Genomic DNA, 27999 nt, shown 5'->3' with positions numbered 1-27999 from the left:
TAAGAAGTACAACTAAAACATTAGAAGAGTTTACTTACATTATTTTTCTAATTTCCCAGAGTTCCCTGAATTTATGCAACCAAAGCACAAAGATAATATATTCACAAAACCCAGAGGTATAGAAATACATTATACTGTGTTAGCAGCACAACCCAACTACTCAGGGAAAGGATAAAAAAATAAAAGACTTAATGAATAGTTGCATGTCTCCTATCACCTAGGGTGTGTCTAGACTACATGCCTCCATCGACGGAGGCATGTAGATTAGCCAGATCTGCAGAGGGAAATGAAGCCGCAATTAAAATAATCGCGGCTTCATTTAAATTTAAATGGCTGCCACGCTCTGCCGATCAGCTGTTTGTCGGCAGATTGGGGCAGTCTGGACGCGCCGCGCCGACAAAGAAGCCTTTCTTGATCAGCACAGGTAAACCTGGTTTCACGAGGCATACCTGTGCCGATCAAGAAAGGCTTCTTTGTTGGTGCGGCGCGTCCAGACTGCCCCGATCTGCCGACAAACAGCTGATCGGCAGAGCGGGGCAGCCATTTAAATTTAAATGAAGCCGCAATTATTTTAATCGCGGCTTCATTTCCCGCTGCCGATCTGGCTAATCTACATGCCTCTGTCGACGGAGGCATGTAGTTTAGACGTACCCCTAGTGTAGAAAGGGAGTAGAAGCCCTACTAGGGCTTAGGTTTTGTTTTGTTTTTTGTAACTTCCAATTTTTTTCTTTACTTTTAGCTCATAGACCTGATTCACGGGTCTGTTGTGGGACTTTTGCCCCATGCTCTTTATAGAGAAGTGATAAATCATTCATAGCTGAACTAAGGAATTCCAGATGGAGTAAAACTACAAGAATGACCATATGCTGTTCCCTCTTGTAGGAATTTGCACGCCCATATTTGTTGGCATGTGTAATGGTTAAATGAGGAGTCTGGGTAACTGCGACTATGGTAGGGGCATGGTATGGGCAGACATTGTTTCTACTGATTTATAACCTTGCTTTGAGTCCTCTTTTCCTGCTTGCCTGGGATAGATAGAATGCAACTGTACCCAAGACTTTACTGTAACTTTTTAATGAATGGCCTGAATGTTAGAAATGCTATCTTCCTTGCTCCTTATCAGTTGTGAATTATACATTCAGGATCACAAATCCAGTACCTCTTGTAAGTTGCTGATGCCAGGAGTTTTGTGATGGAGGAATAATTATATTCACCACATGCTTATGATTATGCATTATATGAGTGTTCGCACTACTAAATTAGGGTCTAAAGAGTGATGTAATTGATAAGCATATTTACATACTAGCTAAGATAAAAAGGAGTACTTGGGTAAATTCATTGCTCACTTGCATCCCAGGTAGATGGGATCTAAGACAAGACAAGTATCATCAATAAAGGTGCCCTATTACCCCATCCACCTCTGGGTGAGCGTGTTCTTTTCTAACAATATTTGCTCCCTTCTAGAAATGAATCCAATCTAAACTTCTTGAAGTTTCTAAAATATTTGCTTAACTAGTTGTCTTAATTATTATTCATGTGTTTTGAACTGAATTGCAAAGATACACAAAAAAATGTGTTTTCATGGGATGAGGAGTCAAAATTTGATTTATGATCTTTATGGAAGAATTAGAAGCAGGAAGCACCATAAATCTTGTGAAAAGTCATACACATTTGAGATCCTAATCACATTTTGCAGGCTGTAGAGAATACTACAGATTGATTAAGGACAAAGAAGAAGAATATATGGTGACTTTATGATCAAACTTAAACTTTCCGAGGCTCGCCTATAATAACTAAAATAAATTTTGACTCTTTACCCTCATGTAGGTAAATGATACCTGAAGAGGACATCCATGAGTGAATAAAAGGATATAAAGACAAAAGCTGCCTTGATTTGTACAGAATGAGACTACTACACTAGAGGCACTCTTTTGCCTAAGAAAAGGGATCCCAAATCCCATGGATCCAGTTTTTAAAGTGTTAACTATTAAGCATTTTATTAGAAAGCACAGAAGCATTATTGATCATTTTATTTCCTCTTGAATAAATAGTGCTGGTAATACCCTAGTCCATGAATGTCTGAAAATAATATGTGATGAGTTGGTCAGATTCTCTTGTCTAACTTCCGCAGAAGATGGGACAGAGCAATGTTAACGTACCTTCCAGAGCATGTATAGAGACAGGTGTGCTTGCAGAGGTGATCTGAATGATTAAAAGGAATAATGTCTATAATTGAGAGACCAAGAGCCTGGAGCTTCAGAGGTTCAGTACTTCTGGAAATCATAGCGACTTCATATTTCAGTGAACATCAAGATTTAGTATCTGTCAAGATAAATACTAGGGCTCTGCCTTAGTCAATATTTTAGCTCTCCAGTCAGTAAATCATGACATTCACCTCACCAGAAGTAAATATCTGCTTATTATATTAGAACAACCAAACTGATCTTGTAGCAGACGACTGGAACCCTCAGGGCATCCTGTGTGCTATTCATTAGATCAAAATGAGACAAATTCATCCCTGGTGTAAACTCACATCATGTCAGAGATCTTGCACCGGGGATACACTGTACCAAATATGTTTAAATAGCCAGAACCTAAGAAATAAAAATGTAACTTTAAACTGTGGGGACCACCAAGAATAAAACAAAAAAGCTGTATGTGCTACATAACCTAGTTCTGCCAGAGAGTGAGATGATTTGCTCTTATTTCCAAAGGCACTGGTGGCAAGGAAGTTTGATCTTAGATATTAAATGCCCCCTACTGAGACTTTCCAGGCAAGGTTTTCACATTTTTTTACCCACTTTACTCCTTTTTCCCCAGTGCCCCGAGTTCAAGAAGAGGCAACGGTTAGACTGAATTGTGCTGTAATGACTCTTCTTTTGATACAGAAAAAGTCCATGTAGAGCCCAAATGACTTTAAGATCTGAACAGTGGTCAATATGGCTTTCAGAGACAACTTGACATGACGTGGACTACAGTAAATTGGGAGCTACAATTGCTGTAATTTTTTGTAACCCGAGCAAGCACAGTCTGCTTGTCACAGAAGCAGGGGCATCACAAAGAACAATGTGAACACAACCACACCGTGGTTACTTGAAGATCTGATTTAGGTGCTAACCTTGAACAACCTCAGTTCATCCAAATTTAATGAGATTTTCTTTTTTTTTTTTTTAGCTGCTGTTTCTATCACTATGAGAAATATTTTTTGTCTTGGTTAATAACTGGAACTAAATTTTTATCTTTATTCAACTTCAGACACATCTATTTAAATTTCTAAGGCTAAGTTTATTACAAACCCAAATTAGCAAAACACCTTTAGGTGCTACAGTAATATTAATTATTAATAAACAACATTCAGTTACTGAGATAAATTGTTTTCCTAAATCAGGGTATATTTAAGCATGTCCCAAAGTGCTTGTCTAAATTAGGGCTTAACTAAGCTATATATTTGAAGGGAGAATATTACCTTTTAAACAAATATATATCCTATAAACCTGAATGACATCACTCAAAGCAGCAAACTTAAAATACATTTAAAACCTACATGTTTTGTTAGTCTAAAGTGCTACCAGACTATTTATTGTTTTTTCAGTTTGCCTGTACAGACTAACTCGGCTATGCCCTGAAGCTTAAAATTCATTAACATCTAAAAATAGCGATGTGATGTGTGTATGGATTCTCTTGGGGTACGTCTACACTACAACGTTAATTCGAACTAACTTAGTTCGAATTAGTTAATTCGAACTAAGCTAATTCGAACTAACGCGTCTAGAACTAAAAACTAGTTCGAATTAGCGTTTTGCTAATTCGAACTAGCAAGTCCACATTGAGTGGACCCTGAACAGGGCTTAAGGATGGCGGGAAGCAGTGCCGGCAGGGCATCAGAGGAGGACTTAGAGCGTGGAGATGCTGTCTCAGGCTAGCCGAGGGCTGTGCTTAGAGGGTCCCGACCCCCACCCCGGACAGACAGTTCTCAGGGGTACCCCGCTTGAAAACCAGTCCTGGCTTGGAGTGCCCGGAGTGCCCGCACTGGGCACATCACACTACTCGGCCATCAGCCCGGCTGCACTTGCCGCAGGCTGCCATCTGGGGAGAGGGGGCAATCGGGGGGCTGCAGGAGAGCTTCCACCCCCAGAAGCCCGCAGAGCCAGCCCAGTCCTCCCCATCGGGGGCTCGTACCCCATTCCTCCCTCACCTCCTTCCACTTACCCTTCCCTAGCCCCACTTCTTATTGATGTACAAAATAAAGATAACGTTTCTTCCAACATTGACTCTGTCTTTATTGAACAAAACTGGGGGAGACTGGGAAAAGGAGGTGGGAGAGGGGAAGAGAAAGGCTGGGAGAAGGGAGGGCAACTAACATGATCAGGGGTTGGGAACAGGTCCCAGATGAAGAAAGGCTACAGAGACTGGGACTGTTCAGCTTAGAAAAGAGGAGATGGAGCGGGGACAGGATAGAAGTCTCTAAAAGCAGGGGTTGGGTGGAGAGGGTGCATTCAGAAAAGTTCTTCCTGAGTTCCCCTAAAGAAGGACTAGAGGACACCAAAGGAAAGGAATGGGTAGCAGGCTTGAAACTAGTAAGAGAAAGTTGTTCTTCTTCTTGACAAAGCAAATAGTTAACCTGTGGAACTCCTTGCTGCAGGAGGCTGTGAAGGCTACAACTAGAACAGAGTTGAAAGGGAAGTGAGATCAAGTCATGGAGGTTGGGTCCATGGAGTAGTCTTAGCCAGGGGGTAGGAGTGGTGTCCCTGCCCAAAGTTTGTGGAAGGCTGGAGAGGGATGGCACGAGACAAATGGCTTGCTCACTGTCTTCGGTCCATCCCCTCCAGGGTCCCTAGGGTTGGCCACTGTCGGCAGACAGGCTACTGGGCTAGATGGACCTTTGGTCTGACCCGGGACGGCCATTGTAAGCTCAGGGCTCAGGGTTGGGGGTCTCAGTGGACCCCCTTGATTTTCATGCACACCTGCTCCTGGGTGGCCAGGCTGGCAGCTCTCCTGCCCTAGACGGCCACTTTCCTGAGCCTAGTGCGGAGATCGTGGACGAGGTCCACGATGTCCGCACTAGCCCAGGAAGGTGCCCGCCTCTTGCGGTCCAGGGCAAGCTCCCGGGAGCCACCAGCCTGGTCCCAGGAAGAGGGGGTGGGCTGGGGGACATCGGGTGGGTGGCTCTGTGCCGTGCCAGGTGCAGGGTCTGCTGGCTGGGTGCTGGCAGGCTTGCACCTAGCACGGGCACCGTAGCCAGCCCGTGCCCCTTTAAGGGGTCCGGGGCCGGGAGGGGGGCATAGAGTTTCCCTGGTGTTGGCCAGAGTGGCCACCAGGGAAACCTGGGGAGGGCTAGCCTCCCATTAGTTCGAATTAAGGGGCTACACACCCCTTAATTCGAACTAGCAAGTTCGAACTAGGCTTAATCCTCGTAAAATGAGGTTTTCCTAGTTCGAACTAAGCGCTCCGCTAGTTCGATTCAAATTCGAACTAGCGGAGCGCTAGTGTAGCGCCTATGAATGTTAGTTCGAACTAACGTCCGTTAGTTCGAACTAACATTGTAGTGTAGACATACCCTTGTTTACTTACTCAGAAGTTAGTGCAGAGCAATGTTAACTTTGAACTAGTAAGGATAGTTTACATACTGACCAGGACTTCTGCAAATACATTATCTGTTCATATGTTTTCAAACTCTTTGAACAAAGCCTTTTTAGGCTATGGGTTATATGCAAACTACTACTTCAACTATTTGCTCTTTGTAAGTCAACATCTGGTTGTATAGTGGGTCACCTCAATCAAATGGTATTGTTTCTGCTCCCTATTGGAATCAGAATAAGAATAAACTAAAAATAACAAACAACTCACGGGATAGGATTTTGGGCAAATAAAATTTGTAATTACTAAGATTCATGACCTTTTTCCTATAAATGCTAGTGATTTGTCCCAATAATCCTTCATAACAGGTAATATTATGGCACATCAGAGCAAAAAAAAAAAGCCTATTTATTCATTACTATACACTTGAAGCATTACCTGACCAGGCACTCAAACTTGATGAAGGATACTAAAACCTCAGCTACTGCCCAGCTAAGTTTTCTCTAAACTCACAAAAGCACTGAAATGATCTGACAGGTTTCAAAAACGTTAGGGTGGATGATAAGGAAATTGATGATACCCTAATGTCTATGTACCATCATACAAAAAACCAAGACCAAAGGCCGGTCTGATGCCTGTTCTTAGCGTATATATAACTACAGTGTGAGTGATCAGGTTAATTCCCAGTTCCATTCTCTGGTTCCCCTTGGTGACAGGGAGCTCAACAGTACATTGCTCAGCCTTGCCAAAGGAGGGGCATTTCAGGTTGGTCTGAGGCAACTTTTGCTGTCAAGTGCATAGCATGGTCTTCAAAGGGATTCCCAGAGCAAGAAATGTCATGGGACAGGAGAAGGAAGCTCCTAGAATAATTCCCAGTTCACAGATGAAGAAACTGAGGCTAATCATTTTTGTTGCCCTTTTCTGAACTTTTTCCAATGCCGATATATCTTTTTTGAGATGAGGCGACTACATCTGTATGCAGTATTCAAGATGTGGGCATAGCATGGTTTTACGTTAAGATATTTTCTGTCTTATTCTCTATCCCTTTTTTAATGATTCCTAACATTCTGTTTGCTTTTTTGACTGCTGCTGCACACTCATTGGATGTTTTCAGAGAACTATCCACAATGACTCCAAGATGAAGAGACAATCTCTGCCTGTAGAGCTTTCAACTTAGATACATAAGACAAGATCATTTGACACATGGAAAACTGAGATGCTGAAAAAGTCCATGACTTGCTCAAAGTCACACTGCTGATTCATATTCAATTTGTGATCCACTATAAGCCCTAGATCCCTTTCTGCCGTACTCCTTCCTAGACAGTCGCTTCCCATTCTGTATGTGTGAAACTGATTGTTCCTTCCTAAGTGGAGCACTTTGCATTTGTCTTTATTAAACTTCATCCTATTTACCTCAGACCATTTCTCCAATTTGTCCAGGTCATTTTGAATTATGACCCTATCCTCCAGATTAGTCGCAACCCTTATGAGGAGTAGAAATTAAGAAAGAGACAGTAGAGAATGCTGTTAAAAAGGACATTTGAATCCCCAGTACTCCTTTAGCTTATTCTTTAGGTGTTCCCCCTCTCCCCCCATCCAATCCTTTTGCCTAACTTTAAAAGCCCTGGTCTGTTAGTCAGTCTCTCATTTTCTTCTAATAGATCATTAAATATGCCAAGACAGTAGCCTTGTAATTAGAATAGAAAGTGTCTTGTTTAAAGAGTTAATTGAAGTGAGAGCCTCTAAACCACAATTATTATGGACGGTACTTACAGAAGAAATATCTCACTGACCAAGGTTTATTAATTCATGCTTAGCAATGCTAAATGTTTTTATTTTCTGTAAAGCTGGTGCACACACTAAAAATGTCAAGCTGTATTATGCTAGCATGTAAGCATTCTTTACTGGAAATTAAAATAAGAAATTGGTGTAATTAAATGTGAAAATATGGGACAAAATATTCTCTAAGTGATTGTTCATTTCAGTAAATTCCATCTCTCTAATTAGCAGCAGCAGGAGTTATGAGACCCTAAAGCTCTGTCAGCGCTCCTATGAACAGGCTCCCAGCCAATATTCCACACTGCCTCCCTCAGTAGATGTAGCTGCAGAATTACAGCAGTTGGCACCTTTCCTGCTGTGCTTGAAGCAGAGTGCATGACCTTCTCAACACACCCACACTCTACTTTCCAAAGACCTGATATGTTAAAAAGTAGAATTCCCTTGGGGCAGTGCAACACGCTTTAACTACACTTATTGGCTAATCCCCAAGAGGGAATATGAATTGCTTATTAGAGTACTGATAGGTCTGAAAACACTAATGATTTTTGTATTTAGCATATGACCAATAATGCTTCAAGAAGACAAGACAGGAATAGCATTAGAGGTTTGTTATAACTATGAGCCTTATCCTACCAGCTGCTGAGCAGAGTGCTCAACACCTGGCTTTTCTGAGAGTAGGTACAGCAGTTACTGCTCATTGCAACCCCAACAGGGTGCTATTTAACCTTAAAATATTCTGAAGAAATTGAGATGACAATATGTTACACATACTTTCACATACACACAATTCACCTATCTGGAAACTATTTCCTAGAAAGTGGTGGTTCTGGACTTCAGAAATGCATCATGCAATGGGATACCCAATTTTCACCAGCATGTTCAGTGCTCTAATGCAATTTTACTGTGTCACTATATACAAGGGCCAAAATTAAGGTACAAATGCATTCATGAGAATTTGTTGAACGTTGTATATTTGTTGATTCTAGAGTCACCAAACACAGTAGCTTTTGCTTTTTCCTTATCACAAAACAAGGCAAGCATAGCAAATTTCAGGAGATGTGAATAAATTAACGCTCTGTGCTTTGAAACAAATTTTGCTGAAGCAGAAGAATACATTCAGCAATAACAAATCAATGTGGCACCTTCCTGGATCATTCTTAGTTATGCAATAATAATGCCTGATTTGACCTTAAAGAGAGGAGGTGGAAAAGTTGACTAATGGAGAACATCAGTCCTTTTTTTACTAAATGAGAACAATAAAGATCAAGACAGATTGCAACACCAACCTGAGCCTTTGTAGATGTCCATGTTAGCAGGGCATGACAAGCAGAAAGGAGAGAAAATTGTATATTAATTAGTTCAGCTATTGAAAAAAAGCAGAAACCCTGCTTATAAATAAAATCGCTCTAATGTAAGATTGTATCAAAATTCCTAGCTTTTCCCATCTTTAGGGGGAAAATAACCCACTATGTTAGAATCAAACATATATTTGTGGGTGAATGAAAAGCATAGCTGTGCTGAAGAATGAAACAGATTTCACTCAAGTATCTTCTAGTTAGCACAGTAGATACTCAAGCTTAAGACTTTAGGGGAAAAAAACCTATGAAACTTAACTGAAAATGTGCTAAGAAACCCCACAACTGCAGCATACCAGTCACAATTAAAGACTTGTGGACATGTAAATCTTAATTAGGTGGTGTGTTTTTGAAGTATATAAATTAAGATAGAGTATATATCAGGCAGAACACAGCCAGCTGTGCTTTATCAGATGGGGCTGCATCCCTATGAATATTAATCAATGACTACAAAATGGATGCCATTCTGGAAAAAAAACTGAACAATAAAAATTCAGCAACATGGACGTAGTGTAGATCAACACTCAAAAGGCATACAATCATGTAGGGAGAGTTAACACCGCCACTTGCAAGGAACACATTGGCAATGAAGTTGCAGAACTACTTCAGTGTCCATGAAAGTTATTTTGTAGCCTGGAGAAAAATCTCACTGTAACAATATGCCACAGTGAACAGCACATAATCAACTCCTGTTAATACAATCTGGACAGCACAAAGTCCCCACTGCAATTACTTTAATGAAGCTTCAACAGGAATTCACATGTTGAAGTGCCCCAGAAGCCCAAAGCGCCTTGGAAATTTCTCAACAACACTGCAGCAGTTCAGAGAGCACCCATGCGAGCACAGTGTTGTTCCACATAGCAAATCATTTCTTTAAAACCAAATAAGTGCCTTTACATTGGGGGCCAATCCTGCCCATGCTGGGATAGGAGCCAAAGATCACTAGATCTGATAACCAAATCCTCTCTTCCATGAACTAAAATTAAAAGACAGTGAGCAGCAGTAGCGCCAGAAGAGCATCTTCTTTGTGCCTCACAATGCACTAGGGGATAAGATTATCACAGGGAACCACAGGGATCATATCCCTGTAGTACACTTTTAGCTTCTCTTCTGTTTGAGAAATATTTTGAACTAGAGGTTTTACCTGGCATTGCTTGGGTCCTTGTGGGGGCTTAGGGCATGGGGTGGAGAGTGCAGGAGTCAGGGCAAGAGGCTGGGAGGCCTAGAAGAGCAAACAGCAGAGGGGTGCAGTAGTCAGGATGGGGGTGGGGGAACTCAGAGCAGGAGGTGGGGGTGCAGGAGTCAGAGCAGGAAGCTAGTGGACAGAAAGCAGAGGGTGCAGAACACAACTCAAGATGGGGATGTGGGAGATGTGGGGGGGGGGACAGCCAGGGGGCATAGGATTAAGAGCAGGAGGTGGAGAGCTCAGGCCAGGGACTGGGAAGTCTGGAGGAGAAGTCCCTCACCAGGGCTGCCAGCAATGGCAGGGGGTTTGAGATTGGGGGGGGGGGGGCACTTACCTTGGCCAGTAGCCAGCAAAATGGAAAGCCCTAGACTGGCCGCTCTCTTCCTGATGTAGATTCCCCCCTCTCTGCCCCTCATGGTCACGCTGCAGTATAGCTGTCTCCCACGCTCACATCCACTAGCGGTCACTTCGCAGTATAACTGTCCCTCCAATCACCTCTCTCTCTTTTCATGTGATGGAAAACAATCAGAGTATGTCTACACTGCAGAGCTATTTCAGGATACCAGAAGTATCCTGAAATAGCTATTCTGTGTTTATTGAAGCAGCCCATTATTTCAAAATTGATTTTGAAATAACAGGACGCTTATTCTGATGTCCCGGTTACCCTCGTTCCACAAGGTTAAAGGGCAATTCAGAATAGCGAGTTATTTCTAAATTTGGTGATGTCTAATCACGAAATAAGCTATTTTGAAATAACATCTAAATAAGCTACGCAATTTGCATAGTGCAAAATGCATAGCTTATTTAGAGCTAAGGGTGCTGTGTAGATTCACCCTCAGATTCCAGGCCAATCCCATTGCAAAAGGAAACCCAAACCCTGACCTTGCTTTAAGTTAGTATAAGAGGAAGCTACATATCAAATTTGGTGGCCCTAACTCTTACTGTTTAGGAGGAGTTCTTGAACAAGTGGACTCACAGACAAGGATGGACTCACAGACAGAAAGACAAACTCTCTAAAATAAATTAAGTTTCCATAGCAATCTAGAAGTCTTGGCACTGGGAGATGCAGTACTTCGCTGCCATATACTATTCACAACATAATCGCAGCAGTACCAAAGAAAACTCACAACTGTGCTACAGCATTAAGAAAGCATTGGTTTGGGGATGCAATTGCAGTCTTTTGGTCACATAGTAATTTGCTTCATTTTGACTCTCCCACTGCGCTCTGCCCCGCCCCGCCCCCCCCCTTTTAGCTGAGGTCTGGGAGATAAAGCTGGGGTTTGTTGGACTGATAATATTCCAGCCAAGTGTTTAGTCATAGGCTCATTTCATTTCTCAAATACATACCCAGGTGACTGTCAGAACAGACACCTGACTGGCCATAAGCAGAAACAGCACAAATGAGGTCTCATGCACGCTAGCCAACAAAAAGTCTGATTCCTCCTCTCCAGCAGCGGGAGCAGAAATGGGGTCAAACTCAGCATTATTCCATCTTCAGTCAGAGATCAGGAAAGGGTGGCTCTCAGGGCCTCATTCTCTCCCATTATTCACTTAGCAATAGGGGCCAAGAATGGAGGCAACATAACATCTGAGCCCTGCTCACTAGCATTGAAATGCAGATGGCAGACAACTTGCAACAACTTCACTAGCATTGGCACCAAATCAAGTGGGCCTACTATCCCCAGTTCCTTCTGGCCTGAAAGTCTATGAGTCTAATGCACCCACTCTAGCCACAGGGCTAGAAAGGGAATATAGCATACTGCCTTATTCTTGCTTGCAATCAGGAAATCTGAGAAAAGCACATATCTCTAGATACTTGGGTATTTGATAGTCTGTAAGGCATTATAGCAAACATACCCGACTTACTTCCAAATTTGGCAGATGTCAGCACTGCCTCTAGAGATGCTATTAACAGAAGCAGTTTCTTCTATGTAATTATAGGTAATCCAGACCTTTTTGTGTTAGTCATTTGAGGGCACATTCATGGTATACTAGCTGAATGAAGGTTTTTGCATAGATTTGAAAGTACCATTGCAAAGTCAGACTGTTTTAAAATTTTTACAGTCTGACAAATAATAGTGATCCTTGGATAGGTCTATTATTATATAAGTGACTGCAGCTGAATAGATGGTAAGCATGAAAGAGCTTAATTTTATTCACCAAAATCATGAGCTATAGAAGGTTGATGTGCTACAAAGAGAAACACTATTCGTATTTGAACCTGCTCTCCAGCAAATAAATGCAATTAGTAAAATGAGCCAAGAAATAAAACTTCTTGTCTGACAGGGCAAAGCCCATATTTATTTCTCCTGATACATTGGATAATAGTAAACTGTCTCTGTTACCCAACATTCTGTTGAGGGACACTTACAGATGGGGAAGTATGAATCGTTTGGATCTTTGCTCAGAACTTCCTCCTCTTCCTATTGGATCATGGAACATTTTGTTGTTGTTAGAACTCAACTTGCTTTACAAGGGTTGACGTTGAGTAGGTAAAAACTCTGACTCCCTAAGTGCCCTACCATGCTCTGACTGTCAAGGTCGGTAGACATCCTCCTGGATGTCCTTCTTTAGAAGCCTGATCCACATCCACTGGAGTCAATGGAAAGACTCCAATTAACTTCAACAAGCTCTGGGACTGAGTGCAATGAGGCTAAGTAGTGAAACTGTAGCCCTCTTTGCCCAAGAGAACCACTCTTGTGTTCAAGGCATTTCACTGAGGAAGACTAAAGGCCAAATGTTTATTTAATCAGCAAAGACAGAGATGCAATTAGCAGGAAGTCATTAGAGTCTTAAAAGATATGGGCAGCTGAGGATCATCAGTTTTAAAGTGATAGTTAAAGTTAATGAGAAAAGCTAAGAGATTAAAGAGACTTGAGGATCAGAATCTGTTGGTTCATTTATTCTCCCTGAAAGCCAATAGATGGCCCATATTCAAAGATAGCTGCAATTTTATTGCTGTCCAAAACAAAAAGGAGGAAAGGCTGATATGTATGCAACTATTGAAGAATTAAAAGTACAGCAGCATAATTAATACCAATCAACATTATTTTATGGGAAATTGGTCTTGTCAAAGAAAGCTTGATATCATTGTACCATGAGATTACAGTTTAATAAAGGTAACTACTTCGACATAATACACTGAGATTTCTGTGATGCATTTGTCTTAGTACTGCGATCCTGTACATTTTTAATTGATTAAAACTGGGTAACTGGCAAATGAACAAAAATAATTGTAAATGTGAAATCATCACCAACAGGGAGGTTTCGAGGGAGATGCCACAAGGATCTGTTTGGGACCCAGTGCTTTCCGATATTTTTACCAATGATCAGGAAGAAAATCTGAAAGTATCATTATTATTGCATATAAAACAAAAATAGGTGCAGTGATAAATAGTTATATGGACAGGTCATGTCTATAGAGTGATCTGGATTGCTTGGAAAACAGGGATCTCTTGTACCGCTTGTATTTTTTAATATAGCGAAGATCATACATCAAGGAACAAAGAGAGAGGAATTTATTTTGGAAACCAATGATTGTGAAAGGGGTTTCCGGGTCATGATGCATTACTACCTGAAAAGGAGCACAGTGCATAATGCAGTGGCTAAGAGAGATAACACAACCCTGGATTTATAAGCAGGGGAATAATAACTAAAAGTAGGGAAGTGTAACCATCACCATATAAGGAATGAATAACACAATTACAATGCACATCTCTGGTACCTGTACCTTTAAAAATTATGTTGATTTTTTAAAGGATTCAGAACAATGCAACAAGATTGATTCAAGATCTGGAAAACAAGTCTCACAGTAAAAGAGTAAAGAAGCTCTATCTTCCTAGTTTATCCAAGAGAAGGTTAACAAATGACTTGGGGATGATCTGTACATGTCTACATGGGGAGAAGATGTCTGCAAGTAGAGTGGATGGCACTTTAATCTAGCAGATGAAGACATAAGATCTTATGACTGGAAGCTGAAGCCAGACAAATTCAGCTTAGAAATAAGGAAAACATTTTCACAGAAAGGATAAGTAATCATTAGCCTAAGTTTCCTTCATCTACATAAAAATGGGGTGTCTTACTAAAAGATATGTTGTACTTGAGCCAAAAATTATTGGCTTGGTGCAGAAATTACTGAGTACAATTTTATGGCCACTGTCATCCAAATCAAAAGAGATTATTATAATGGTCCCTTCTGTGACACCATAAATCAATTTTTCTATTGCAGAATTTAAAAATTATCTACTAAACACTAATTGGGAAACAAATGTATTGAGCCACACTAAAGTTACTGAAAATGTGAATGTTGTGATAAACAGTGTCATTGATGGAATTATTTTACATGCAAGGATTGTATGAGGTCATCAGTGAAATATCTGGACAACCTAGACTTGTGATTTAGAAACTCATCAAGATTCCACAGAAAAAGACAACACTCTCTTCTTCTATGTTAACTGAATAGGTGCTACATAACTATAGCCCTGAAGCAGTGGCAGAGAAAGCATTTGAAACAAGCAGTGATGACCATATCTTATTACCTTGCCAGTACAGACTTGAAGAGGACAGCATAAAAAATCATTTAAGGCTTCCCAACAATTTCTATCCCACTTCAAGGATGAATAGAATGGAATGGACTGTCATGTTTTAATCTGCTTCACATCTGTCAGCACCAACAACTCCTGCTTCTCTTCTGTTTTGTGATATTGATTCTACCCCTGGCTCAAGGCCACACCCCATTTGTCCTGACTCTCTCCTTGGTGTGCCTCTGATATGTCTATACTGCAAATAAAACCATGCAGCCAGCTCAGCCTAGCTGTCTTTGGTCTCAGGAGTTCAAGTTGACGGGATGTTTCATTACAGCATAGACTTCTAGGCTACAGTCTGAGCTCTGGGACCCTCGCACCTCACAATGTTCTACAGACACATCTCCAACCCAAGTCTGAACATCTACACTGCAATGAAACAGTCCCTTAGCCCAAGACCTGCGAGCCCAAATCAAGTGGAACAGGCCAACTGTGGTTGTCTAATTGCAGCATAGGCATACCGGGAGCTACCAAGTCCTCCTTCTGCACCTGTGCAGAGAAAGAGAAGAGAGTCTTTGTACTACCATTGTAAGCACACAAGTGTGTGTGTGTCTGTCCATCCGTCCACAGGGAAAAAGGAAACCGGGAGAGATAATAAGTGAGATGAGAGAACACAGGAGACATGAGGTCCCACAGGTCTAGTTTAGGGAAAATGAACACATCCCTGAAGGTGGGGAGAGGCTGAGGGAATGGCTATGCATGGAGGCAATGACAAAGTTTTGAGGGCATCTGGAGTGGCAAAAAAAAGACAGAGGTGGGCGGGGAAGAGAAAAACTAAAAACAATGTGCAGGGGAAAGAGTGTGACTGAGAGTGAGAGGAAAGATGGGGAAATATTTACCAGACCGAAATGAGCTTGAAGAAAAAAACAAGGAAGAAAAAAATTTAAACCAAAAAAAACCATCAGTGGGCAAGGAAAAAGGAAAAGGGGAAAAGAAGGAAAAACAGTCACAAAGACGACACAGTCAGATATAAAACAATGATTTAATAGAAGGTATAACACCTAAATGTTAAACAATGCAAAGCCAAACATGGGCTAAGATTGGACAGGTTCTGAGGGCACCAATAGTGAAGTTAGCCTAGAGCAGCAAGGTGCCTGGGGCTGCATCTAGCACCAGCCAGTGCTCTGTTTTGAGCCCAGTTTATCAGTGACTCTCTAGGGAGGTCATATAACCTCTCTGGTTTCTAATTTCCCTGACTGTAAAATAGGGAAAACTACCTTCCTCATCTGAGTGTGGGAAGGATTAATTCTACTTTCAGAGAACACTGGAAATGAAAACAACTGAGTAATTTAATTATTAATAATAATTATATTGAGCTTCAGTCAGATGGCTATTCAGATTATGGTTTCTTTGGCTTTTTTAAATTGTTAAGAAAACTAACAATATTCCTAGTTACACTGCACCTGCTTCACTAATTATTTTTGGACAGTCAGGCTTTGCAAGGGCACCAATTAGGAGCACTAGGGGGGCAGTAGCCCTCTCTCCAGAGTTTGAACCCCTGGATTTTGTGCTTGAAGTCTACTAAAAGTCATGCCCTGACTCCAGAGGCAGTTCTTAATTGAAACAATTAAGCTTGCAGCTTTGCCTTTGGGGCAGGGAGTTTGTTATAAAAAGAGGGAGGGGCAGGGTGATTAAGAACAACAAAAGGCTAGTTAAAACTTAATAAAAACATTCGGGTATTGAAGGATTGTTAGATCATCAGGAAAATAGTGCTGGGTACTCCAATTAAAAGATAGGTGGGGAAAGTGTTGTGCTGCAGGGATCTACATTTGGATCACTGCTGTTAAACTTCTCATAAATGTTCTTGAAAAAGAGGTAAACAGTGAGTAATCCAGAGCTGACTGCAAAGAGTTACAAAGAGGTCTAAAAAACTAGGTGACTGGGCAACACAAAGGCAGATAGAATTCAGTGTTGATAAGTGCAAAGTGATGCACATGGAAACATATAATACTAACTATAGACACAAAAATGATGGGGTCTAAAGTAGTTTTTACCACTCAAAAAAGATATCCTTGTGGATAGTTCCTTGAAAACATCTGTTCAATGTGCAGTGGCAGTCTAAAAACTAACAAACTCACCGAATACTGGGAATCATTATGAAAAGGAATAGATAATAAGACAAAATACCATAATGCCTCTATATAAAATCATTGTATCCCCACATCTTGAATACTGTATGCAGACCTGGTAACCCCATCTAAAAAGAGATATATTGGATTTGGAAAAGGTACTGAAAGGGCAACGGAAATGATTAGGGGTAAGGAACATTTTCCATATAAGGAGAGATTAACAAGACTGGGATTTTTCAGCTTGGAAATAAAATGATTAAAGGCTGGGGGAAATGTTAACATGATTCTAAAAATATCATGAAAGGTGTGGAAAAATAGAATACAGAAATATTATTCATTCCTTCACTAACATAACACAAGAAGATGACCCAATTCAGTTTATAGGCAGCAGATTTAAAATAAACAAAATAGGTGACAAGGGATGGATCATAATGATTGCCTCTTCTGTTTATTCTTTCTGAAGCCCCTGGCATTGGCCATTGTGCAGAAGACAGGATACAGGGCTAAAAGGATCATTAGGGATATGTTAGAAGCCTAGAAAATCGTGAATGGAATGGAAAAATAAAATAAGGAAATGTTATTCATTTGTTCACTAACATATCACAAGAAGATGACCCAATTAAATTTATAGGCAGCAGATATAAAACAAACAAAATCAATTATTTTTTTCCACAGTCAACTTGTGGAACTCTTTGCCAGGGGATGGTGGAAAGGCCCAAACTATAACAGGGTTCCAATAAGAACAAAATAAGTTCAAGGAGGATAGGTCCATCAATAGCTACTAGCCAGAATGGGCAAGGATGGTGTTATAGATTCTGTTTGCTAGAAGCTGGAAATAAGAGACAGGGGATGGATCATTTGATGATTGATTCTTCTGTTTATTCCTTCTGACATACCTGGCCACTGTCAGAAGACAGGATACTGGGCCAGAAAGACCTTTGGTCTGACACAGTAGGGCCATTCTGATTTTCTCATATAGAGCTGAAATGTATCTTTCCCCTGCTGTAACCCATTAGACCCCACTTCCCTTCCAGAGCTGAGAGAGAACCCAGGAGTCTTGACAGGGTGTCTCTCTCTTTCCCCAGAGTTAGTAACAAAGTAAGACTACACATTAACATTTTAAGGCTAACTAGTGTCCCTTAAGTGATTTGCCACAAGACATCAGAATATATTAAATTTAGAACTGAGTGGGGCTAACATGTATTTAATTTTCCTTATTTTATATAGGAATTAGATGCAGTGCTCCTGCTACCTGCTAAATTGTCTTCCAAAAAAAGAGCAGAGTTTTCCAGTGCCTTAGTAGATCTGGGATAGAGACGATGTGGAGATGGGATGGGGGGAGAGAGAAGGAATTGGGTTCCCCCCGCCATTTGGTGCTTGGCTTGTACTGAGCCTGCCCAATAACACTGCTGAAGCTGCTGTTCTCAGTCTGCCTCCCCATGCTCCTCCTCTCTCTCCCCCACATCACGACAGGCCCAGGTCAACCCCCCCCACCCCCCCACCAAAATCTGAAATGGCACTCCTGAGGCTTTGATAAACCAGGCAGGAGGTAGAGTTAAGTTTCATCAGTTTTACATCAAAGAATCTTACCCTGAAGCTGAACAGCACTGTGTTTTTTCCAGAAACATGCACAGTTCTAGTTACTTTTAGACTGAAAGTGTAATTCATTGCAAATAAGCCTTTTGCTTTAATATTCACTGAAACAGGGAATGATCAACCGCGTTTCATTCTCTTTTCATTTAGACTTGGTAAGTAACCAACACTAAACATTGGCAAGAAATGTGATAGGTTACTTAGGGCTTCGTTCTTAAAAAAAAAAAAAACCCACATTATTTAAATGGTGGCACGGAATTCTTTTCAACATTTCTCCTACAGGCATCAAACACATTCTGTAAATATAATTTTTCCAACCGTACACATTGATTTGGAGAGGATGTAAATAGTGACAGGTTTTTACAACAAAATGTAAACTACATATGGAAAAATATCCCTGTTAGATCCCAGACAGATTGAGCACATTTAGTAACAGCTATTGTACATTTTTTTTTACTTATTTTCAGTTAGGAAAATAGAATAAATCAGGCTACCTTCTGTTGACTTTCACTATACCAACAAACATTGTCAGAGAGGAAAAATGCCAAGTGCTACCAACTGGGGGAGAAAAAAAGAACCAACAATCATAGGAGGAAAAATGATATTTGCAGCTATGTTCAAATATTGAAGTATAACGCCTAAAATAAATACAAAATATTACAACTAGAAAGAAAATGCTAGTGTGTTGTAATGTGATTTCTTTAAATACAGTAAATTAGTCAAGGATAAGGCCTGATTCAAATTTCCCTGCAGATATTTGATCCTGTTGAAACTCCATTGGCTGCAATGAAATTTCTTCTGATCTACACCAGTGCAAGCACAATCAGAATCAGACCCTGAGCTACATGCTCAGGCAAAGTCACAGTGGGTGCCCATAGCAATCCAAATGCATGGTTATCTATGTGAGACAAAGATTTCTTTTCCAAAACCTTGTCATTTCGGGAATTTGCTCTGATTTCTGCAGTCAAAGAAAACATTTCTTCTTACCTCCTTAAGAAACCCATGCACAGCACAGAGACTTTTCTACAGAATTTATAAAAAAATAAATATAAGTCCTGATTCTGATCTCTCTTTTCAACATGAATCTGAAATAGGTCCATGGAAGTCACCCCAGAGCATAACTGGGTTCAAAATCTCAGAACCAGGCCCAATATGTTTATAATAGCATAATTATTGCAAAATATTAGATTTAGCCATTTCTCTTTGTTCATAATTCCTCTGTGCAACTGGATGGAGGTTCTGAATATAGCATAAATTATTAAACCAAAAGAGCATCAAAAGTATGTTGCCATCTCGAAAGGCCTCAGTGAAAGCATCAACATATAAATTTTCCTTCTCTGAACCACACACAGAGTACACCTGAACTCTGCAGAGCAGAACCAAAGCAATCAAACATACCCCTTTATCACACAGTGCAATGTGCAGAAACAACAACAGATGTATCACTAAGGTGGGCAGCTGACTCCTGAAAAAAACTGGAACACATACTCAGAAATGTTTGCTATCATCACCTCAATAGTGTATTGATGCTAACCTCTTTAACATGGTTCCCTGATGCCTCCATTGCTTCTGCTAGGCTGAAATCTGCTGCTGGAGAAACCCTTGATCAGTTCCTGCCACTCTAGCCTAATCACGGAGAATGGAGCAGGATGGGGTGAACAGTGCTATGTTTTCTTGGTGACTGCACCTGCCAGCCTCAATAGCAGGGGCTATATGGGAGTGAAGATGGGGCGGGTGGCAGAGACCAAGGCCGTGTCCAGACTCAGGGGTTTTTTCGGGAAAAGTAGCCTTTTCCCGAAAAAACTTCCCCTGCATCCAGACTCAAGCCGCGTTCTTTTGAAATTATTTTGAAAGAACGCGGCTTTTCTTTCGATGGCGGTAAACCTCGTTTCACGAGGAAGAACGTCTTCCTTCGAAAGTTCCTCTTTCGAAGGAAGGCATTCTTCAATGTAAAGAGGCCGTCTTCAAAAGAGAGCATCCAGACTCGCTGGGTGCTCTCTTTCGAAAAAGCGGATTTTTCTTTCGAAAGATCTGCCTGCAGTCTAGACGCGATCTTTCGAAAGATGCTCTTTCGAAAGATGCTTTCGAAAGAGCATCTTTCGAAAGAAGCCTGCAGTCTAGACATAGCCCAAGAGAGGAAGCTCAGGTAGAGCTAGGAACCTCCTATGTTGTTTCTGGCAAAGCCTGTGGTAGGCCAAGAAGTTGTAAAGCTTGTTTTTAGTTGGAAACTGGTGATGGGAAAGTGATGATGAATAAGGAGCACAGGTGTTGCACAAGATTGAATTGGCCCTGATTCACTGTGGAGAGGGGCCAAGAGGCTGAATCTGGAGGGGCATGAGCCCTATCACAATCCCAAATAGGGAAGTGTCAGGAAAGAAGAGGCTAGAGTAGATACTGAGAGGAGGCCACTATACTATGGCAATAGCGTATTTAATGGGAATCTAAACAGATACTTGGGAACAAATCTGTACTCCAGACCCTAAAAGACAATCAGACATGTACAGTATGGAATTAAATGTACAGATGGCCCTTACTTGCATGGCAACAATATAGTAACTGAAAAAAGGACAGACATTTGCTGGATATTGAAGGAAATAATGGGACTGATCTTGCAGATTTCTCCCATTGTGTGCATTTTCCACCATGTCATCACATTAAATTCAACTGAACTATATACAGGCAGTCCCCTGGTTACGTACAAGATAGGGACTGTAGGTTTGTTCTTAAGTTGAATCTGTACGTAAGTCGGAACTGGCGTCCAGATTCAGCCGCTGCTGAAACTGACCACCAGTTCTGACTTACATACAGAATCAACTTAAGAACCCCAAGCGTCCCCAAGTCAGCTGCTGCTGAAACTGATCAGCAGCTGATTCCAGGAAGCCCGGGGCAGAGCAACTCTGCCTCGGGCTTCCTGTAGTCAGCGCTGGTCAGTTTCAGCAGCGGCTAAATCAGGACACCTGGGGCAGAGCAGCTGGGGTGCTGCTGGGTTGCTCCAGTAGCGCCGCTCCTCGGCACTACTGGACCAACCCAGCAGCACCCCATCTGCTCTGCCCCAGGCGTCCTGATTCAGCCGCTGCTGAAACTGACCAGCAGCGGCTGAATCAGGACCAGAGCAGCTGGGGTGCTGCTGGGTTGGACCAGTAGCGCCCAGAGCGGCGCTGCGGGACCAACCGGCAGCACCCCAGATGCTCTGCCACAGGCGTCCGGAGAAAAGCCTAGTCTGCTGGGGGGGAGGGGCATACTAGCTGCGCCCCCCCCCCCCCAGCAGACCAGGAAGACACAGGCGGCGGACCGAGATGCACCGCGGTCCCGCCGCCTGGGTCCTCCGTGGCTTTGCTCCCCGTCTCCCTGGTCTGCTGGAGACCAGCAGACCAGGGAGACGGGGAGCAAAGCCTCTGAGGACGCCGGCAGCGGGACAGCCGCGGGGCGTCTGGGCTGTCCCGCTGCCGGCTTCCCCCGCGGCTTTGCAAAGCCTCGGGGAAGCCGGCAGCGGAGCAGTCCAGGCGCGCCTGGGCTGCCTCGCTGCCCGAGCCCCCCCGGAGCTTTGCAAAGCCTCGGGGAAGCCGGCAGCGGAGCAGTCCAGGCGCGCCTGGGCTGCCTCGCTGCCCGAGCCCCCCCGCAGCTTTGCAAAGCCGCGGGGGGGCTCAGGCAGTGGAGCAGTCCAGGCGCGCCTGGACTGCTCCGCTGCCGGCTTCCCCGCGGCTTTGCAAAGCCGCGGGGGGGAGCGGGTGGGGGGGCTCGGGCAGCCCAGGCGCCCCTGGGCTGCCCGAGCTCCTCCGCAGCTTTGCTCTGCGTCTTCCTGGTCTGCAGACCAGGGAGACGCAGAGAAAGCCCCAGAGTACACGGGCAGCAGGACCGCGAGGTCCCACAGTCCATGTACTCTGGGGCAGCCCCGTTCGTAATTGCGGATCCGACGTAAGTCTGATCCACGTAAGTCGGGGACTGCCTGTGCAGCAATGATTTAAGGATCAGGATCCAAGATGCTACCTAATGAAGTTGAGAAGTCACTTCAGGAATAGCTCATCCTTGTTTAATTACTAGCCCTTTTAGTTTACACTAAACTAAATATTTTTGTATTTTTGTGTGAGCCTACTGGCTAGGAAGGATTTTTCTCCCATATACTCTGCGGCTGTGTTTAGACTTGCCAGTTTTTCCGGAAAATAAGCTGCTTATCTGGAAAAACTTGTCACCTGTCTACACTGGCCGCTTGAATTTCCGCAAAAGCACTGACGATCTCATGTAAGATTGTCAGCGTTCTTGCGGAAATACTATGCTGCTCCCGTTTGGGCAAAAGTTCTTTTGCGCAAAACTTTTGCACAAAAGGGCCAGTGTAGACTGATCAGATTTGTTTTCCGCAAAAATGCCCCGATTGCAGAAAAGCATCCGTGCCAATCTAGACACTCTGTTCCAGAAATGCTTTTAACAGAAAACTTTTCCGTTAAAAGCATTTCCAGAAAATCATGCCAGTCTAGACGTAGCCTGCCTGTATTTCTCATTTTAATTCCACACCATTAGTCCTAGTTATGCCCCCATCCTAAGTTATCTTAGTGCCTTACACATTTTTACCCTTGTCTTCTTACATTTCTGTCTCAGGGAAGTCAATTAGCTGTTGGGTATTTTATACTTGTTCCAGGTTTGTGACTTTGTAGGTGCAAGGAAGTTCAAATGAGAGGTCTTGTGGGGGCAAATGTATGAATGAGTTGTCTTTTACTTCAGTGGCAGGTGGTTTCTGAATGATGATATATTAATGGGAGCTGGGGGGGTTATGGATGACAAGTAAAATCCAATTATACAGATTTCTGGGTTCAACCTGGGGCAATGCCAACCCTTTTCACAAGGGTACAATTCTTGTCAGCTATGGATTCAAGACCTGGGAAAGTTGAATGACCAAGTTAGTTCAAGATACACACGGATATAAGGGCCTCCTGATTATTTATTTGCTCCAAGTAGTCTACAATCATTACTCAGGCAGTTGCTACCCCTTGCCTCAACAACTATTTTTCTTGTTAGGATTGTGTTCTCTTTGATCTCGTCTTTACAGTCAGAGTGTGGGTGCTTTCCATTCTTTGTGTCTGTGCAAATGGTCACATTGTGAACCTTGCAGGGTATGCGCATTGTCAATGGGTGATACACATTTCTATTAGTCCCAACATTAGAAACTCAATACAATCAAGGAAGAAATAAATATGTCTGGTTTAGAATTATAGCTATTAGAGATGAACAATCTCCAGGAACTTATCTTGTCCAATCTTTTCCCACTCCAATGTGCAATACCATATAATTTCAGAGGCTTTGTACAGTTTTCAAAACTAGGGTACTATTCCAGCGTGCAATGGATCTCACTACTGGGTGTGTTTGCTCCTATATTGAATCTAAAATGTCTTTGAAATCCTGCAGAACTATTGGCTTAATTGCTACTGTAGCTGCCACCACAAGTACCAAACAAAGCAAAATAAACACAGACTGAAAGAACCATTCCACTCTATACCAGAACTTTCACTACCTCATAGGTTTCTTCAAATGTTCCTTTGAGGATGACATTTTCCAGGCTTTGTCTCAGCCCAAAAGTGAATTGTTTTCACTTTTATTTTCTATAGTAAATTTAAGTTGGTTGGGGGTTATATGGGAGATAGGGAAAAGCAGGAGGAACCTTTTAAAATTAACATACTTTGCTCAAATAAATGACTTAGGAAGCTTCAAGCATACTATAGAGTTATCAATCAGTTTAATTAAGGACCTTTGTTATGTTTAAAGAACTTTGGCTCAAAAATCAAAATCTTATGAGCAACTGGAAACTTTAAAAGTGACTGATATGGTGGGTTGTGAACAGTACCTCATTATTGTGCTGCAGGCTATGCCACTTCAGAGAGAGAGAAGGAAAACAAGTGTTTTTTGTTTGTTTGTTTATTTGTTTGCTTGCTTGCTTCTTTTTTTAAAAAAGTCTGGCTAAAAGAACAAAATCCGTTTCCTCTAAATGGTCACTGTATGAATGTGAAATTAGGGAGTAATCTATATTGAGCAATCTGAGACTGTGGTTTGTAATTGTAAACAAACCATCTTAAGCAGAATGGACTTCCTATGCAATGCTAAAGGAGCCAGTCTTTTCACTGGCATCCTGTGTAAGCTCTGCCAAATTGACCAAACATAAATAATGCTGTCAAAAATTGCTTAGTGAGCATCTTTACCTAGCATCTATCAAGAACGCCAGCTTCCGTTACAGCCTGCAGAGATTTTTAAAATGTGAAAGCAGTTAATGTTTCTGACAGGTTTTTACTGTAAAAGTTAAGAATATATATCATGATCTGAGAAAGATGCCTGAACAGCTGATTATTGCAAAATCCACACAATTATGTTTGGGCTAGAAGGGGAGGAAGGACCCATCAGTGACTCTCACTAACATTTTGTAGAGAACAATGGTAAGTCACTGATTTCATAGCCACAACACTGAATATTTTTTTTAACCTGGTGAAAGATTTTTTTTTTTTTTGGTGAAAGATTTATAAGAATTCTTTCTAAATTCGGGGTTTTCCTATAGAATTTAGATTGCGAGATCTTCAGAAATGGACTGAATTTACTGGCACAAGTGTTTAGTTATATGTTCTGAGAACTATATCTATATGTACAAATCTTTTCCCCACACTCATCCATTTTTGCCCTATCCTACTCCCCATTAAAGTCAATAGTTATGTGGCCATGGAACACAAAGGAAGCAGTATCAGGTACACAGGAGCAGCCCGTGATTACATCACGGCCATTGACGGCCGTGCAGGCAGGGGCGCCGATCGTGCCTTCTGTCTGGGGCGCCCGCTGCCACAGCCAGCCTTGGGCCGCTCCTGCAGGTACAACGTTTGCATATGGGTGTCAACAGTGGCTCAGTGAAAATGTGTTTTGCCACCACCATGATGCAACCCTTCATCTAGCAAACGCTTCATCTTCATCAGTAAGGGTGCATCTACACAGACGGGCTTAACTCAAAATAAGCTATGCAAATTGAGCTACGCAAATTGAGCTACACAAAATAGCTTATTTCGAAAATGGGAGCATCTACACAGCACTTATTTAGAAATAGAGCACTCTTCCTCTGACTTCCCTTACTCCTCATACAATAAGGGTTAGAGGAGTTGGAGTAAGAAGTCCTCCAGCTTGACAATATTTCGACTTTCAAAATGACTGCATGCTGTGTAGATGTGGACAAAGCTATTTCAAAATAATGTTGCTGTGTAGATGTATTCTTACTGTCCTTTTGTGAATTACCATTCATTTACCTATTTCTTAATTTCTTAATCAAGGATCTTCTTCCTGAGCAAACAATCTTTACTTCACAAAACCTTCCTTCTATCAGAAGTTTGTTTATTGTCCAGGCAATCAAATACCATGTTGAGGAGTATGATATAGGAACCTAAACTGATGCAGTGAGCTAGATTCCCAGTCACTATTACAATGATCATACCAATCTGTGACAAATTCTTAATTTCTAGATTTTTCTATTGCCAATGCATCTCCGTTGAACAAAATCTTACATAACTCTTTACACATCAAACATCCTGCTTGTTGGAAGAGCACACAATTTGAGACATGTCCATTATGCCCTTGGATTACCAAGGTACTCTGAGTCTGTATGTTGTAAACTCGTGAAAATGACCAACACTGGCACATCACCAAATATTAGCTGTTTATTGTAAAGTCTGGAACGGCCACTAGTCCCCTTGAAAGCCTTATTCTGAACCACAAAGGTTTTATTTTATTGTTTTGCCATCTTCAGGGTAAATATTGTATAATCCTCTCTGACTCTTTGGCATTGTCAGTTCAGTCTTTTCAGAATCTGGGACACTGCATGTGGCACATTGTCTTTTTTACTAATATGTTCATTAAATTTCAAATGACTAACAAACAAAGATTCATGCAAAAGATTGCAGTGAAGAGATCACTCCACCTCTGAAAGAAAAGGCGGATGCAGCTAAAGTGTTTTCAAAAGTCACTTTTCTATTCAATTATAATTTAATCTGCAGTGGGGAAAAATGAAAGAGAAGAGAAAAATAGAAGAAAATTACAATTAGGAACAGCAAGGGACAGCATATGCCTGAAGTGGTGTACTCCTACACCTATTTAGGTGATGTCTACCACTTCTTTCCATTGTAAAACTGCATTCAAGCATGATAACAGCAATACATCTGCCTTTATACTTACACTCCTGTAACTTCCATTGATCTTTCCCCCCTCTCAATGTACAACATGACTTATCACAAATGGATCAGTCCTTACCTATGTAGAAAGGATAGGATGTCAAATGCCTCGTCAGCACCTGTCCCCATATTTGGACCCGATAGATGTCCTTCCATGTTGTTAGAGATTTATGTGGGTAAGGAGGAGACTCAAAAAGATGGGGAAGTGGGAACAGAAGGGCAAAATGTTTATTATCCCTCCAACTAGCCCTGTGTAGAGTTCACATTACAACAATGAACCACATGGAACCCGGGATCAGCTGGGGACTCCCCCGCTGACCCCTTGAAACGCTGTGGGGAGCCCAGCATCAGGCTCCATGCGATATTTCAAAGCAGCAGCATTGCACGGTGCCCAGGGTTAATGGGGGAGTCCCCAGCTGATCCCAGGCTCCACTCAGCAGTGCCACTTTGAAATGCCATGTGCAGCCTAGGGACACTCCAGCTGGCCCCAGGCTCCACATGGTGCTGTTGCTTTTTCTCTTCCCTCCCCTTGCTGCCTCTATCAGAAATAGGGGTGAGTGACTGGTCAACAATCTTGTTGACTATTCAATAAGCATTTGCTTATTGGTTAGTCGACTAGTCCTTCACATCCCTTCTCCACACCGCCAGCCAGGAATCCTCAAAAAATCTAATTCAGCATGAGTCTTCATTGCCCTTTCCAGATTACCCCTTCTGTGCTGTGGAACCTCCTGCAAGAATTTGTCTATGAAAGGAGCTGTCTTGTAGTAGCCGTGGCCCCTAGTATTGAGGCACAGGGAATGCTCACATGCTTTCTTTGAGCCTAGAAGCACATTCCCAAGGAGAGGGCCTGTACCCATTGCTGCTGCTTCATGGAGAAGACACCCAGTCCCCCAACAGAACAACCTGTGGGAAATGAGAAGGGAACCTCAAGGAACCTCTATCCTTAACCTGTCTCTATCATGCTCTGCTCTTATAGGAACAAAAAATCTAGCCCTATATTACTATTATTACAGTAAGTACTTGGTTTCTGCTTAATTGATAAAACAAAAATTCACTGAAATAAGAAAGCAACTGACATGCAAGGAAGTTGATGAAGGCTCTCTCCTCAGACCCTATGCTCCCAGAACTCTTTGCTGCTTTTGAGACACCACTGACTTCTTGAGGAAACTACAGAACATAAGTGATCTTCCTGCAAACACTGTCCTGGCCACCATGGATGTAGAAGCTCTTTACACCAACATGCCACATAATGATGATGGATTATTATCTGTCAGGAACACTATTCCTGATACTGCCACAGCACACCAGGTGGCTAAGCTATGTGACTTTGTCCTCAAGCACAAGAGTTTCCAATCTGGGGACAATTTATATCCTCAAGTCAACAGCAAAACTTTGGGCATCCGCTTGGCCTCACAATATGCCATCTTCACAGCTGACCTCGAACATTTCCTCAGCTCTTGTCCCCTAGCATCCTTACTCTACTAACACTACATTGACATCATCTTAATCATATGGACACATGGGAGACCCTTGAAGAATTCCACAGGGATTTCAACAACTTCCACCCCACCATCAACCTTAGCTTGGACCAGTCCACACAAGAGATCTACTGCCTTGACACTACAGTACAACTAAATAATGGCCACATTTCCACCACCTTATACCGAAAACCTT

The 27999-nt window shown here is 42.1% G+C and overlaps 1 protein-coding gene and 1 pseudogene across 1 annotated transcript in view; one reads left to right on the top strand and one right to left on the bottom strand.

The window, feature by feature from the left end:
• The window catches only part of THSD7B (thrombospondin type 1 domain containing 7B), a 623878-nt gene that overhangs the window by 63409 nt on the left and 532470 nt on the right, over positions 1-27999 (bottom strand). The gene's annotated exons all lie outside the window — the stretch shown is intronic.
• LOC149524040 (uncharacterized) overlaps positions 27538-27999 on the top strand; it is a 33795-nt pseudogene continuing 33333 nt past the window's right edge.

The sequence above is a fragment of the Pelodiscus sinensis genome, chromosome 7 (assembly GCF_052426305.1).
Source record: "Pelodiscus sinensis isolate ZL-2025 chromosome 7, ASM5242630v1, whole genome shotgun sequence".
Lineage (NCBI taxonomy): Eukaryota > Metazoa > Chordata > Testudines > Trionychidae > Pelodiscus > Pelodiscus sinensis.
The sequence above is the reverse complement of the archived record's forward strand: the minus strand, read 5'-3'. Positions and strand labels throughout refer to the sequence as shown.